This window comes from Vicia villosa, linkage group LG2 (genome assembly GCF_029867415.1).
Source record: "Vicia villosa cultivar HV-30 ecotype Madison, WI linkage group LG2, Vvil1.0, whole genome shotgun sequence".
NCBI lineage: Eukaryota > Viridiplantae > Streptophyta > Magnoliopsida > Fabales > Fabaceae > Vicia > Vicia villosa.
This window is the reverse complement of record NC_081181.1, coordinates 23,789,540-23,805,920: the sequence shown is the minus strand read 5'-3', so window position 1 is coordinate 23,805,920 and position 16,381 is coordinate 23,789,540.

The window sequence follows — 16,381 nt, the reverse complement described above, 5'->3', positions numbered from 1 at the left end:
GGACTTTTGTCGGACATGGGCTTGAAGATGCCATCAGGCTTGCTAGAATTGAGAAGCAGAATTCATCGTACGTTAGATCATTTCCGGAGAATAGATTGAGTCATTTGTTTGACTGAATTTAGTTTGCATCAGCAGATGATGTCTGGAAAACCGTGCGTTAGACTCGAAGGATGAGTCGTGCGTCAGACTAAATCCAATTTTGTTGAGAAGTATTTGAGAAGCATTTGTTAGAGATTGATCGTGTCAGCATTATTCGTGATGAGAGAAACGGGTCATACATTTAGACCATGTGTGATAGAGGACGTCAGAGCAAATAGACCATATATATTGAGGGATGTCAGAATGAGTCGTACATTTAGACCTTGTCTGTTGAAGGATGTCAGAACGAGTCATTCATTAGACCATATCTGCAGAGGAATGTCGGAACGAGTCATACTTTGGACCATATCTGTCGGAGGGTGTCAGAACGAGTCATACATTGGACCATATCTGAGGAAGGATATCAGAACGAGTTTTTCATTAAACCATATCTGAAGGAGAATACCAGAACGAGTCATACATTAAACCATATCTGATGAATAATGCCAGAACGAGTCATACATTAGACCATATCTGACTGAGAATACCGGAACGGGTCATACATTGGACCATATCTGATGAATAATGCCAGAACGAGTCATACATTAGACCATATCTGACTGAGAATACCGGAACGGGTCATACATTGGACCATATCTGATAGAGAATGCTTGCTTGTTAGAGTTGATAAGTTTATTTGATGAATTTTTGGAATGTAAAAGGCTTGTCAGAATGAATCTTCAGCTTGATTATATCTGAGAGGAATACTTGTCGAGGCGGAACCTGAAAACAACGTTAGAAATATGCAGTGTCATGATGCATGTATTATATAGTAATGTATGCAATGTATGAATATGATGTATGACTGAGGTTGTTTGGAGTGTTTTGAGAGAACAAATCTCTGTATTGTTGTGATTCTGATGCCTGGTCTTGTCTTGAAGATAAGCAGCTGGGAATTTATGATTTCTACTTGGGGATGAAAGCAATTTGAGTGATTGATCTTGATATACCATGACTGGGGATAAGAAGGATGAATAAACCCGTTTGAAGAAGAGAAAAGAGTCAGGGAATCAGCAGTGTCGAAGATGTAAAACTCTGTTGGGGAACTAAGTCCTTGTTGGGACGAGAACATTTGAAGATATCTTCTTAATAATTACTTTGTGGGGATATGATCCTGTGAAACCGGCTTTGTGGGAAGACATGGATGTCTTGAATGTTGCCCCCAGTATTATATTAACTGTCATTCCTGGATTTGTATTGATTGGAAAACTCCAATGAATATTGATCGAAGCGTTGAACGTGCCTTGTATAACTTTGCCCCAGCTAGTAGAAACTTGAAGAGATTCACCTCGCGAGGAATTTATGAGATGTGCACTATGGGCGAACATGCCTTTAGTAATCATGGGCCCAGGACAATGCCCCATGTTGACGGGAAAATAGCTTCAGATCTGTTTGGATGCATGCCCCTGATTGTTTTTTTTGGCATCCTTGAGGGATTTCTCAGAATATCGACTTGATTGCCCCAGATTGATCGGGAACTAGTTTGAAACCCACTTGGGATGTGTGCCTTTGACTGTTTGGCTTTTGAGAGATTCTTGGAATCTTGACTTGATTTCCCCAGATTGATTGGGAAAAACGGAGTAATATTGTCTGTCGGGATAACTTTCAGTCATTAGTTGAACCCTGTGCAAATTCTTTCTGTTGCTAACATTTGAAATTATGTAGCAGAATATGTTTAATAGTGTATTCATGAGATGCAATGCATACGTTTGTCTTGAGTTTTTTAAAACAAGAGATGTAAAAGCGTGATATTTGTAATACATGCTATTTGTAACAATGTGATGTTTGTAAAAACAAGATATCAACTTAACATTTGTAGTAAACCTTAAGGGGTCGGGATACCCTTTTGGTGCCAGTATGCTCTCGAACTAACCATGCTTCAATTAGGACTTTCAAGGGTTGTAACGTGGCTTGGTTCACGGTTTAAGAAACAAAGGATAAAGGCTCAAAGTTTATTTGTACCCACCCCTCTTCGTGATGATCTTCAGTCCTAAGCTCAGTTAATTCAACTTATGCATTCAGGTTCCGAGAGACTTTTGGATTTGCACCTTTGATAACGATGATGGTTCATAAGCACAGAGAACTTTTGAGATGACAATCACTTCTTCCTTTTGGTAGTCACAACATTGTGTTGTTCAGGAATTTATTTGACTTCATCTTTTTGATATCCCTAACTTTTGCCTGAACTGTCTATTTTGAGCTTACAGTCAGCGGGATGCCTTGATTTTTGATAAGTCTCCTTCATAGGTTTTGACTTAGCAGGCTTTTCTTTGTATATATGTTTTTTCATTTTTTTTTCTTCTTTTTGAAAGATATTGACTGCCTTGCTTAATGATTGATGAACCATCATTGGCTTTTAATTGACATCTCCAACACTCCTTTGATGTGTGCGGATGAACGCTTGTGATTGAAACCTTTGTTGAAAGGTGTACTGAATGATTCTCCTAAAATAGAATGCACAGCCAAATTAACTGAGAACTACCCTACCCCAGGTTATGATTAAGGGTTTTAATTAGTACAAGAAAGAAACTTCTACTTCTTAGGCTCAAAGAGGTTGACGAGGGATTATCATCCTTATATCTCCACTGTTTAGGAATTGAAACAATGCCTGTACATCGTCAGCATAGTCTGCTCAAAAGCATACTGTATGAGGTTGCGGTATCATTTTCGTCATCCTCCCTAAAAAGGCTTACGGCTTAGCAGGAGTTGAATATCACAAAACACATGCAAAGTAAAGACATAATTAAAAAATGAGTGATAGCGAAATAATTAATTCAAGACAAGCATATGCAATGCACTGATGATGATCATTAAAGCAAATAATGTCTATCATAAGTCAAATGTTTAAACAAACAGGAAAGAAATTGCAAATGAAAGTAAATCTAATGATCTAAAAGTCTATCTTTCTAGCCATCCACAGCATTAGCAATTTTGTTGTGATTACGCATGGTTGCAGGAGAGTCGAACTCAATTTCTCCAGCGTCGATCATATCCTGGATTTTGTTCTTCAACGGCCAACAATCATTAGTGTCATGTCCAATGCTGTCAGAATGATAAGCGCATCTTGCATTAGGATTATATTGATGAGATAAGGTATTGGGCTTCAGAGGAGGATCCTTTAAAGTAATCAACCCTGCTTTCAGCAACTGTTGTAACGCTTCAGCCAAAGTTATGTTGATCTTTGTGAATTGCCTTTTAGATGCACCTTGTTTACGTTGGTTGCCCCTTTGTTGTGTCGGCATTTGATTGGAGGCTAGGACCGTCCCCACAGTATTAGATTCATTCCTCTCATTGTGCGCTTTCTTTGAGGTATTAGCATACGTAGCCACTTGAATTTTACCGCTTCGAATACCGCTTTCAACACGTTCCCCAGTCAGTATGAGATCGGTGAAACCAGACGAGGAGCTTCCAAGTAAATGGCTGTAGAAAGGACCAGTTAGTGTATTCATGAACATATCAACCAACTCTCTGTCAGTCAAGGAAGGTTTGACTCTTCCAGCTAGATCTCTCCATTTCTGAGCATACTCCTTGAAACTTTCCTTAGGTCCCATGGACATGCTTTGTAGTTGCATGCGAGTTGGTGCGAGATCATAATTATATTGGTATTGCTTATAGAAAGCAACAACCAAATCTTCCCAAGTACGGATGTTGGTACTTTCCAGTTGATAGTACCATTCGAGTTGAGTTCCAGATAAACTCTCTTGGAAGAAATGGATCCAGAGCCTCTTATCAGCAGTGTGGGGCTGAATCTTTCTTACAAAAGACCTCAAGTGCATCTTTGGACAAGAGACTCCATCATACTTAGCAAAGGCGGGAGTTTTGAATTTTGGAGGAATAACGACCCCAGGAACGAGTCCAAGCTCTTCAAAATCCAGCCCAGGTACCTTCTGAATTTCCACGCTTCTCAGACGCTCTTCTAACATCTTGTATTTGTCATCAGGATGTTCATTCTCATGGTGATAGTCCTCTTCTTCTTCAGAGGGTTTGGCAGAATCATGGTTACTTTTTGCATCACTTTTGATACTAGCATCATCATCTTGCTCATCCTCATCACTGTCTTCAGAGGGTTCAGCATCCCTGAGTTGCAAGATCGGTCTAAGCTTTTTCCCCAGAGTCTTCTTACCCTTCTTCTTCTTCTTGGTCAGGAGTGCTTTCAGTTCATCTTGCCCCTTGGACAGGTTCAAGATCAGATCTTGAAACTGGGCGTTCTGAGCTTGAAGGTCTTTGACTGATTGCTCGAGATTCATGATGCTGAAATAAACGGCGAGGTGGTAAGAAACCTGTGGTGGAAACCTGTGATGCAATGTTATGAATGCAGATGCAATACTTCCAAGGATCTTTGGAAATTTAGTTAGCAACATTGGAACATGATTCGGTCGCTTCTTCGTTTGAAGAACTCTGATTTTTTGGATGTTCTTCTATGGGAATCAAGCTCACCATATCCAGTGGGTCATCGCCTCTGATTCGGGATACTTCGAATTTGAAGGTATACGGCCAAAGGAAGATAAATCCTCTTTCCCCTTGATAGGACTTTAGTCCTTGATAAGAGTACCTGGAATTGTGCGCCCTAAATCCCTAAGATCCTTGAAAGGGTTAGTTAAATCATGTTATGCTTATGATGTCATGATGTCATGATGTTATGTGAATGCAGTTCATTAGACTTGGTGCGAGATGGTAAGGACAAACAAATCCTTTCAACAAAACCTGCGAGGAAATGAAGGTTAGTAGTAAATACAAACAAGTCACACAAGTCACACAATTTTTGGCTTAAGGCTTGCATGGAGTCTTATCGGGTGTCCTTCCCAAGGGCATTTCTATGGATAAGGAGATTTCAGCAGCGGGTTCTACCAAGTGACCCAGAATTGTCAGCCCTTCTAAAGCACCCTCGAACATGATACATACATACCATGCAATGATACTTTGAGAAAGAACCTATCTGAGTTGTAGTATCGGGTAGCGACTATGCTCTCAACATACATCAAGAGTAGTCCCCCCACTACGTTCCTAAAAGTCAGGATGGGTTAAAGGTAACTAACGGTCCTTGAGCTCCGACTCACCCACAGGTATCCACACGAACCTCCCTCATACAAGAGAAGCATGTAAACACCCATAGAGGCCTAACTCAAGCGTGAACTCTCATATTGACCAATCCCAAGCATACACAAGGGAGGTCGCCATGACTATGCCACTTCCTATCTTAGATGTACTTGAATCCGGGAATAGGATTCGTTCTTCAGTTAATTCCCAAAACGCCCCTGAAAAATATACCAAAACAAAGCAAACAATAGAAAACATTTAAAATGAATCCTAAACTTTTAAGGTAACCCCTCTTAATCGAAATGTCCCCAGCAGAGTCGCCAGTTCTGTAACACGGTGAACTGACTTTTTAATAATCGAAATGTCGTGGTAAGCAAGAGTCGCCACCGACTTTTATTTTATCCAAACAATATTCGGAAAGGAAAAAAGAAACAGAAAAAAACCTTTTAAGAAATCTAAGTTCGGGGGGTAATTTATGCAAAGGGAAGGTGTAAGGCACCCTTTGCATCCATGGTTTTCCATGGGCTCTTAATTGCTTTGCTTGCTCGTTTTCAGAAAATGTAGATGAAAGAGGAAAAAATGGACTTTAGCTCGTAAAATGAGCGTAGCCAGTTTTTGAAGAATTTTGAGAAAGAATATAGAAAATAGAGCATGGCAAGGCAATTAGGGGCAATTACCTTAAACTCAGATGATAGGTCTCTTTTTAGCCTTTCAGAATGAAAGGGTCAATCTTTGCCATAAGAGGGCAGGAAGCCTTTCGTTTGGAGGTGGAAGGGTCATCGAATTATCATTCGCTCAAAGACTGACCCATGCCATAAAGAGGCAGGTAGTCTAAGAGGAAGGATCAGAATAGCCTTTCGTAGGCAACCAGAAGATACCTCAGCCTTTTCCGTAGGCAACTTCCGAGGGTCGAGGTCATGTTAGTGTATCGAAGGCAGCATCATTAGGGACCATGACCTTTTATCGAGGCAACATGGCTGAGGTATCCTCATATTCGAGGGACTGGCTATTCTGCAAAAACACAAGGCAACAAGGCAACAGGCAACAGGCAACAAGGCAACAGAGAGGGTTACCCAAAAGCGTGCGTGTGTGCACCAATCACGTGATTATATTCAATTATATTATCTTGTAAATTAGTGAGGCTAATTCAATTTAATGGTTGTCACTCCCTATTTTACTAACCACGCAGGCAAGAAACAGTAACATGGGGGAGGGAAATTGCAACCAGCGGATCCCTTAATAGGGTTTGACATAAGTAATAATAATAAAAAAAAGGGTATTAAAGCCGAGGTTTAGGGTTACCAAACATTCGTAGCTTTGGCAATCATCGAACCCTGAAAATGCAAACAAAATAAAAATAGGGTGAGTGTATGGCTAATTCAGAGGCGAACATCTCTAACCCTAAAATAAGAAGGTTGAGACAATAAATTGAAATGAGCAAATAAATGACAGGTACTTAGCTTTTTGCATTTGATCTGATATGGTTAGTAGTCAGGAGAGATCTCAGGGTTAACCCTGAAAAAGACAAAGGCAAAATGATGAAGGCAAGACAAACCTAATTTTTAAAAGGAAACCAAATAAACTTTTAAATTAAAATAAATAGAATACTTAGCTTTGTGACGGACGTGGCGTATAATCGGAGTGTACTTGAAAAGTCAAACCTGAAAAGAAGACACAAAACAAAAATAAGTGTAGGGCATGATCTTTGTAAACCTTGATTAGGGCGTAAGTTAGCCATAGTTAATAGAATAAATAAAAGCCAAATTAATTAATTATTGGTTTTCAACCTAATTAATTAAATCGGTGAAAATAGGATACCGACTAAATGTCACAACCCTAATATATATTTTTAAATAATTAGTAAAGGCATTAATAATTAATTAAATAATTTAAATAAATTTAACCAATTTAAATAAAATAAAATAAAAAGCTAATACTATTAAATGTTTTAAATTTAATATTTTTAAATTAAGAAAATAGAAATTTAAAATAATAAAAAGTTTGTTAAGAGAAAAAACTAAAAGGATTTTTAAGAAAAAACAATATATAATCAAATATATAAAAAGTAAATAAATTGTGTGATCAAAAATAAAAAGGATTAAAGAATTCTTAGCTTCAATTGAGTGTGACACGCTTCTGAAGGTCTATGGTGCTCCCTCAGCTTTGGATTCGTTGGATTATATAGTGGTGTTGATCCAATGGCGACGAGGGAAGTTGCATCGTAGTCTCGCGTGGGGCAATAACACAGAATCTAAATGCATGCTTTTCCAGAAAATTGATGAAAATAAAGGGAGGGCGCTGGGAATCGAACACGCTCCCCTTTGGTCATCAGCCTCTCTCGCTTGCCAACTCTTCTGCGTGTATATGTTGTCACTATAGCGCCAATGAGCAAATAAACATGATTCTAGATTTTGAATTTAAGGAAAACGGCGCCCAGCCTATCATCCCCTTCGTGGGATTTTCTGTAAAAAAGAAAGATACCTATAGCAACGGTTTTTGCGTGTTGCCAAAGCCCTGCAATCATCAATCTCATTACACATATCAAATAAATTCCAAATAGGCACATGAATCGATCATAAATCAACCTCTGAATTCAATGAGCCCCTTAATTTGGCATGAAATTGCTCCTATACAAAACCCCCATTCAAGAACTATATAACCCTAACAATGGTGGATTGGGATGCTTACCTCTAAACTTCAATCGATTCATACAAGTAGCTTCGAAATTTCATTATGAACACGTACATACCATCAAATCATGTCAATTATGCAATAATTAAAGAAAACGATGCAAAGAAAAGGTATAGCAAACCGTGGTTGTCAATGGCTGGTTCGAGGTGCTTCAAACGTTGGCGACGCTACTGTTGATTCCAGAGAGTATTGGTGAATCGATTGGACTCCTTAGAATTGCTTCAATTTGCTAAAATTCGGGTCTGCATATCCCTTCCAAACCACCGATTTTTTTTATCTCTGTAGGGTTCTTTTTTCGGCCAAGAAAATCCTCCCCTTGTGATTGAGCATGTCCAATATATATTAGGATACTGATTTTTTTTAGGTTTAAAGAAGTGAATCAAATCCTTGCATTTGGGAAGATTTGATTTCAACTTGACATGAAATCTTTCCTTCACGTTCTCAGCTCCTATACAATCCCTTCCTTTTTTATTTTTCTTTTCTTCTCTTTTTTTTTTTTAATGTTATTTTCAATAAATCAAAAATAAATAAAATAATAAAAGAAAATAAAAATGGGAATTAGCTTATAGACCTCAAGGATTATTCTTTGGGCCTTAGTTTTGATCAAGCCCTAAATTAATTCATTCACTTTGTATTTTATTTAACTTATTTGAATAAAAATCCAAATAAATGTAAATAAGGGTTAAAAAAAAAATTTAAGAGTCTTCTTTAAGATCATGGGCCAATTTAGCATTCAAATGGTAGGCCCATTAGTGAATAATCTCTAAATTCTTTGAATTGACATTTGTGAATTTTTCAAATTTGAACCGATTTGTCCTTCTGTGGATTTCTGATATTTTCTTGATGGATCATGATCAACCTTTGATCAAATGATGCCTTTGACACTGAAATATTGATGTTGACCCAAAAATCAAAGATTTTGACTGTATTTTGACCATAGTTGACTTTTAGGTCGACCAGTCGATTATTGATCGTTTGGGCCATTGAGTGAGAAATCTTTTGAATCAGGGCTTGACACTTGGCATGAGAATTCTTTGAAGTATATATGAGGCCATGGAGTCCTTTGGAGATATCAGAATCTGACTTTTCTTTGAGAAAAGTGAAGACCCTAGTTTCAGAGCTTTGCTTAGGAGACTGTGTCTTGAAACTTTGTGTATTGACTTGCATTTGTATAAGAGAGATAGTGTGATTCCCCCCATTCCAGAGTCTTTATTAGAAAGATCGCCTTTGATTAAACCAATTTCGAGATTTCTTCGATGCTAAGTGTATACTCGTAGATGACGTTGTACCCTTTGAGAAGTAACTCCAATGCGATATGTATGCAAGTTTTGAAACCGAAGTCCGTTATGAATTAGGACTGGATGGTTTTGAAAAGAATGCTTGAAGAAGCATAGTGATTAGAAGTAGTTTTAACAAACATAGGAGTCAGTATAACAAATTCCTGCTTAATATGCTTTCGTAGTTAACCTTGCCTCAATTAGGACTTTTAAATGTTGTAACTTGGCCTGGTTCATGTTTTAAGAAACAATGGATATAAGGCTCAAAATTTTATTTATCCCACCCCTTTCTCCTTGATGTTCTCCAGATCCTAAAAATTCGCCTAATCCAATGGATGTGCTTTGTTTGCAAGAGAATCGTTTCAGTTTCGATGTTGAGCAGAAGTCTCAGTAGAGATCCAAACTTTGATGACATATGTTGTAAAGATCCAAGCATTGATGTGAAGCTTTGATGGTTTAGCAGTCACAAGATTATCCTTTGTATTTCACCTTTGTTTTTATCCCTTATTTTTGCATGAGCTAATTCTTTTGAATTTGACCCATCGGGATGCCCCAATTTTGCCTAAGTCTTTTTGTTTCCTTTTATGGAATTTTCATTTTGACTTAGCGGGCGTTTTTTATTCTTGAAAGCTCCTTTTGATATTGATTCTTGGATATTGCATGTTGTGACTGCTATGTTGATTTTGATTTGTAAGCTTCGCCTTTGATACTTCCTCGATCTTGAATGATGTAATGAGGAAGAAGGTGTTGTAAATGTTACCTCCATTGCTTCCTCAATCTTGGATGAATGCGAGGAAGAAGATATGCTTGAACCTTATGCTTGGATTGACTGATTCTCTTGGCAACCAAAATACATCATTGAATTAGTTGACATCTACCCTGCCCCTGGTTAAAATCAAGGTTTATTTAAAAGTAGAAGAAAACTCCAACTCCTGGCTCGAGGGGGGTGACGAGGGATTAACATCCTTATATCTCCACTGTTTGGGAATGGAAACAATGCCTGTACATCCTCGGCTCGGTCTTACCTTGAAAGCATATATTTAGCTGGACTTAGTTTTTGTATTCGTCATTCTCCCTCAAGTTTGTTAATAACCCTAAAAATAGAAGTGTGTGACTGGAAAGTCATGGTAGTGAGTGAATGAATTGACTCCAAAACCTGCATGGTTGTCCCATTAGAATTACTAATCCGAAGGTACAACTTTTATCTTGAGTAACACTTAGCGGTCGTAAGGGTTGAAATTTTGAGCACGGTAAACACCTATTGATCCTAGGGATAATCTCCTTTGTAGATCCACTGACCTTGTTTCACTCCTTAGATTCTTAAACTTGTAGAAGTGAGGGCAACCTCGAATTTTCTTTGGACATGTCAAACCTGGCGGGAATAAATCGTTAGTGGTGGGTTTTCGTCGTATCGGAACTTCATGAGTTTCCTTTGACTGAACCTCTTTTGCTTCTCCTGAGGATAGTATCACCTATGACCCTTTTTTCCTTTGGTGTGGGGCTGACATATGTCGCATTCCCTCCATTGTAGTCATGCATCTTTGCTTAGGGTATTGCCCCAGTTGGACTGACCCTTGCCCCAGGTTATCGTAGAGCGTCCTTGAAAGTTTGATATGTTCTTAGATGAACCCTTTATGACTAGATACCCCTTGAGTGTATCTATGAGGGAACTTCTTTGTTGAACTAATCCTTGTTCGACGATAACCTTTGTTGTATTCATAATCCTGTTATGACAAGGCATGGACATGTGGTTGGCATGGGGAAAGACATCCTCTTTTTTCTTAGTAAGACTAAGGTCATTCTCAATTTATCCTCCTTTCTCCATAGTCTACGATCCTTTGATTTTTTTTTTGCGAGTCTCAGGAAATCGGCTAGCGCGGTAAGTGTGGATCCGGGGTGAAGATGCAAATGTAAATATAGATGCAAATGTATGTCAATGCAAATGCATGCGTATGCGAGAGACTCCTTGTATTATAACTCCATGTATGCAATGAAGACGTGTGACGTGTAATCCTAGGGATAGCCTTAGAGGCGACATTAGACCCTATTGGAATCTTTGCAGGATAAATGTTATGACACGTGTCATACCCCAATTTTTGACCTAAGATACCACCTCATATCATTGCATATGCATCATTTGCATCTCTAACAAATTGCATAGCTTGTGTTTGCTACTTGTGACTCAGCAGGATTTGATCAGGAAATCACTCATCAGTACAAGTAACAATCAATTAGGGTTTTGTTCTCCCTTCATCTCAAAGAATCATATTCATCTACAATCAATATTTGGTCCTCAGAGATTCATTTCAACAAGCTCAACAGCTCTGAATCAACCAGACTAGGGTTTTGCCTGAAGACAACATACTCCTGACTTCTGCTCAGAATTTGACCTAGTGACTTGGGACATGATATCAAGACCTCAAGTGCATCATTTTGACCTAATCCATTGGCTCATAACATCTCCTACACAAAGATTGATCAGACAAATCCTCAGATCAGGGTTTTGAACTATCAGGGACTAAAATCAGGGATCACATTTGGGAAACCCTAAAAACCCCCAGGAAGTCAATCAAAGGTTTCAATCATCCTCAAATAATCCCTATGACAACATCCAATGGAAATTACATCTCAATTCAAGATCCACAGTCATCAATTTCATCTGGTCGACAATTAGGGTTTTTGACCTAATTCACTCAATAACTGACTTTTTAATCAAGACATGGTGTCACAACTCAATCCATGGCTCAATATCCTCTAATGCTTCAATGTGATCCATTCATACCATTCATTTGATGAGGATAGCCTGTTTCATTAAAAACTCCAGAAACGCGATTCGTCTGAAAAAGTCAACTGTACAAGATCACCATTGACTTTTGGGGAATTTTGGTCAACCATGACTTTTGAAGTTTTAAATCATCAATATATGATATGAGAAGTCATTTGATCAAGAAAAATCAAGAAAATCAATCAAGAATCAAAAAGTCAAAAGTTTGACTTTCATACTTAGAAAAATTTCTAAGTGTTTTTCAATGGTTTTTTCCAAACTTTGAAAGGGAATAACTCAAAATTTCACCTACAAACTGAAAAAAACTTCCAACATGAAAGTTGTAGATTTTGATCCAATGAACAACTTTGTCACATATAATTTTTTTTTTCATAAGATCAACCATTTAAGAGATATGGAGCTTCAAAGTTGGTATCTTATGAAAATTTCACTTAAAACTTCATTTTCTTCAAAGTTCATGGATCTTTTTCACCCACTTCCTTAAGGATCTTGAAGAAACTTTCAACTAGGGTTTTGAAGTGTGTAATATGAGCTTTCCAAAATGTCCAAGAGCATGAAAAAATATGGAGTGTAGCCATGGTTTTGAATTTTGACATTAGTGAACTTTTCACTTGAAATTACATGCCATTTTTACTAAGTTATGAACCAATTTGCCAAATGATCCAAGTAATGATGCATAGAAGCAATAATTGGTAGATATTTTCTGATTTGAGATCAGAATGGAAGAGGATAAGAAGCTTGAGAAATAACCATGGTTAAGTCACTTTTAACCATTTGCATTTAATGTGAAAGATTCCATTTTATCTCTTAAGCCAAATCATCATTCTTGATCAACTTGCAAGAGCTTTGTATTCAGAAACTTTGGCCTATAAATAGAGGTGCAAATCACTCTTCAATTCACACCAAAACCTCACAATTATAGGTTTTCTCTCTTCTTTCTTGAATTACAAGTTTCATAGTTTTCAAAGAGGTAGAAAACTCAACCTCCAAATCATTGAAGTTATGGCCAAAGTGATGGTTCTAACAACTCATAAACATCATATGGGATGTGTTTGAACCACTCACACACCCCAAATCACCCCAAAACTCAGATTCACTTTTCAACCTCCATATGAACATCAAATGAGCCTTATCATGCCAAAATCCACACAAGCTCATTTCTGTCCAAACTAATGCTTCAAACACATTCCATATATCATATATGAGCTATACCAATCATCATCCATGACCTGAAACACCTCCATCATCAGATTCGATCCTCACTCCAAGCAACTGCAGATCGGGTCCCATGACTATGCTCAGACGAATTCAACTTGTTCCAGACATCCAGACACCTTCCATAATCATCATAGAAGCTATTCAGATTGATACAAAGCATCTGTAACACCTCCAGATCAAAATCCAATTCTCAGTTTGGCCGTTTTTGAGGTAAGTGCACTTGAACTTCAAACTCTACTCTCCACGCATCATAAATGAAATATGAACATACCATCTCATTTCTGCACACATGAGGATCATTAACCCTCAATCAATTGCATCATAACTTGCACATACACGATTTCACGATCAAATTCAGTTTTAGGGTTCTTCATGTTCATGCGAAAATTGACCCCCTTAGAGTGAAAATAAATGAAATTAAAGGTCATCATCATGTTCCTCGTGAAAAACCGAGTGAGATAGACCCTTTGATTAATCAAAACAATGCAGTTTTGAAGATTTTTGAAAATCAGTTGAAGGTGTGTTCTTGGCGCCAGTTTTGGTTTGGAAATTTCAAATGCTAAGTTTAAAATATAATTCAATAGAAGCGTGTATATTACAAGCTGCGCGCGCAGCTCAGTTGGCAAGTGTTTTGAGTTGTGAGAGAGAGGGCGTGGGTTCAAACCCTAGTGGAGACAAAACCAATTTTTTGCCACTTGTTTTCTTTCATTTTTTAACAAACTTCATCAATTAATTTAACCAATCAAAATTCATTATTTTTTCTTCATTTTTTACACACTTCTTATTTAATATACCTATTTTGACAATATCAAAAAAAATCATCAAAAAATATTTATTTAATATGTTTTTATTTAGGTTTAAAATGACTTATTTTTAAGTATTTTTAATACTTTAAATATTGTTTTTTCATTTAAATTTTTTAACCTAATCACTTGTAAATATTTTTGTGATCAAACCCTAATCATTTAGGTCTTAATTAGGCATTAAAACTTGTTTTAACTTAATTAAGTTGACTTTTGTCAAATTCAAATCGTTTTAAAACAAGCGATCGCGATTCTTTTCAAAAACGATAAACCATTTCTTTTTGATTCTCAAAGGAAACTTTTGATTAAATCTTTTTAATTGATCAATTGATTTTCAAAACGAAGTGGGGCCTCTCGAATATTAGAGAGTGTAAGTCCCCTTTCTTTTCTTTTTGTACAGTTTTCAAAACATTCTTCAAAACAATAAAACTTCTTCAAAATAAACAATTTTCAAACAGTTTTCAAATCATTTTCAAAGCAACAAAACTCCAAAGAAACAAAACTTTTCAATATACCATGGGCCTCCATGTAGGTATAAGTCCCGAGCCCCTTTTGTACATACCCATTCCAGTACATGAAATTAGGTATTTCATTGTACGCTTTTTTACATACACTTTCTTTTGTACATATCTCAATCAGTTTGATTTTTAACCCTGAATAACAAACCAAAAATGAAGGTTTCTTTAAATCTTCCCAAAAATATACCATGGGCCTCCATGTAGGTATAAGTCCCAAGCCCCTTTGTAAATACCTGTTTACATAGCTTTGAATAAAACTCAAGTGGACCTCTCCCCGAGTATGAGTCCCGAGCCCCGTGTATACAAATGGATCATGCTTACAGGTATATTTCCTTCATAAACTCCATTATATACACACACTTTGTCACATATAACTGTTCATATAACTGTTCATGTTTGTTCATGTACTTGTTCATGTTTGTTCGTACTTGTTCATACTTGTGATTGTGTTATATGCTTGTTCAACTTAGTACAACACTAGGTTCCCCATAGCCTCCTATTGGGCTTCGTGCAAAGAATCTCCACTAGTTTAGGTTAGGACATAGAGTATGGTTTCCCGGTGAAATCGCTCTAAGAGCTCAAACCAACTATACCATGCCTCCCCTTGGGCTTTGTACAAACGAGTGACCCTCCCATAGCCTCCTCTTGGGCTTACAATGCAAGGACCCTCGATAGTCCCTCCCATAGCCTCCTCTTGGGCTTACAATGCAAGGACCCTCGGATAGCCTCCTCTTGGGCTTCGTACAAGGACCCACGGGCTTCTTATAAGCATCCCCAATATCCAAATCAAATACCCTAGGAGATTAGACATTTTTCATCTCTATGCTAGGAGTATCTCTTCTATATCATCACAAACAATCAATCAATCAAACTTTTTGCCACAAGGCTGGCTAATCAATCAAACTTCTTTTTGCCACAAGGCTGGCTAATCAATCAAACTTCTTTTTGCCACAAGGCTGGCTAATCAATCAAACTGTTTTGCCACCGTACTGGCTGATTAATCAAAGTTTTTGTCACAAGGCTGACTTCATTGAAACTTTTGCCACGAGGCTGGCTGATTAATCAAAACTTTTTGTCACAAGGCTGACTTCATTGAAAGTTTTTGCCACAAGGCTGGATAAACAACAAAAACATCTTTATCATTCTAAGCACCCTAAGTGGCATGGCCCCGGGCTTATAATGAAAAGATTTTCAAACAAATCAAACAGATGTATGTGATGATATAGATTAGATACATCTAGCATTTAGACGACATTTGTCTATTTTCCTTTGCTTCCACTAGCATAAGTGGGAACTACGATTGCTCTGACTTTCTCAACATCCCTTTGAGAATACGTAGGCACAAGGTCGATCCTTGGCGAGCAAAACAAAACAAAAAAAAACCATTCAAACCTTAGCACCCGTAGACCCCGAGCTACAGATGCTCTGATTCCCTCTAAGGGATATGTATGCAGAGGATCGCGATGATCTTTGCGAGCATAATCAAACAAACACCTTAGGTCCCACCTATTTCACAACAGAACCTTCACCATAGCATAGAATAAAAAACAATAAAGAACCCTGTAGAGTACTACAGATACGTTGGGTGCTAATACCTTCCCTTCGTATAACCAACCCTCTTACCCAAGATCTCCCCCCACTTTTAGGTTATTGCAGCTTTTTTTCCTTTTCCTCCTTTGGAAATAATAAAAAGTTTGGTCGAAACAAAGAAAAATCATTTTTTATGAGCACTCGAGCCCAAAGAAGGCATCAGGTGTCTCATCCCAAAAAAGAGGAACAAAACGGTTTTTTCGCCCGCGACAGAAAAATGGCGACTTCACTGGGGGACCATCTTTTTATTGTTTCCAAAGGAAGGGTTATTTCTAATTATTGTTTTTTATTTTAATTTTTGTTACATGTGTGATTCTTTGGTTC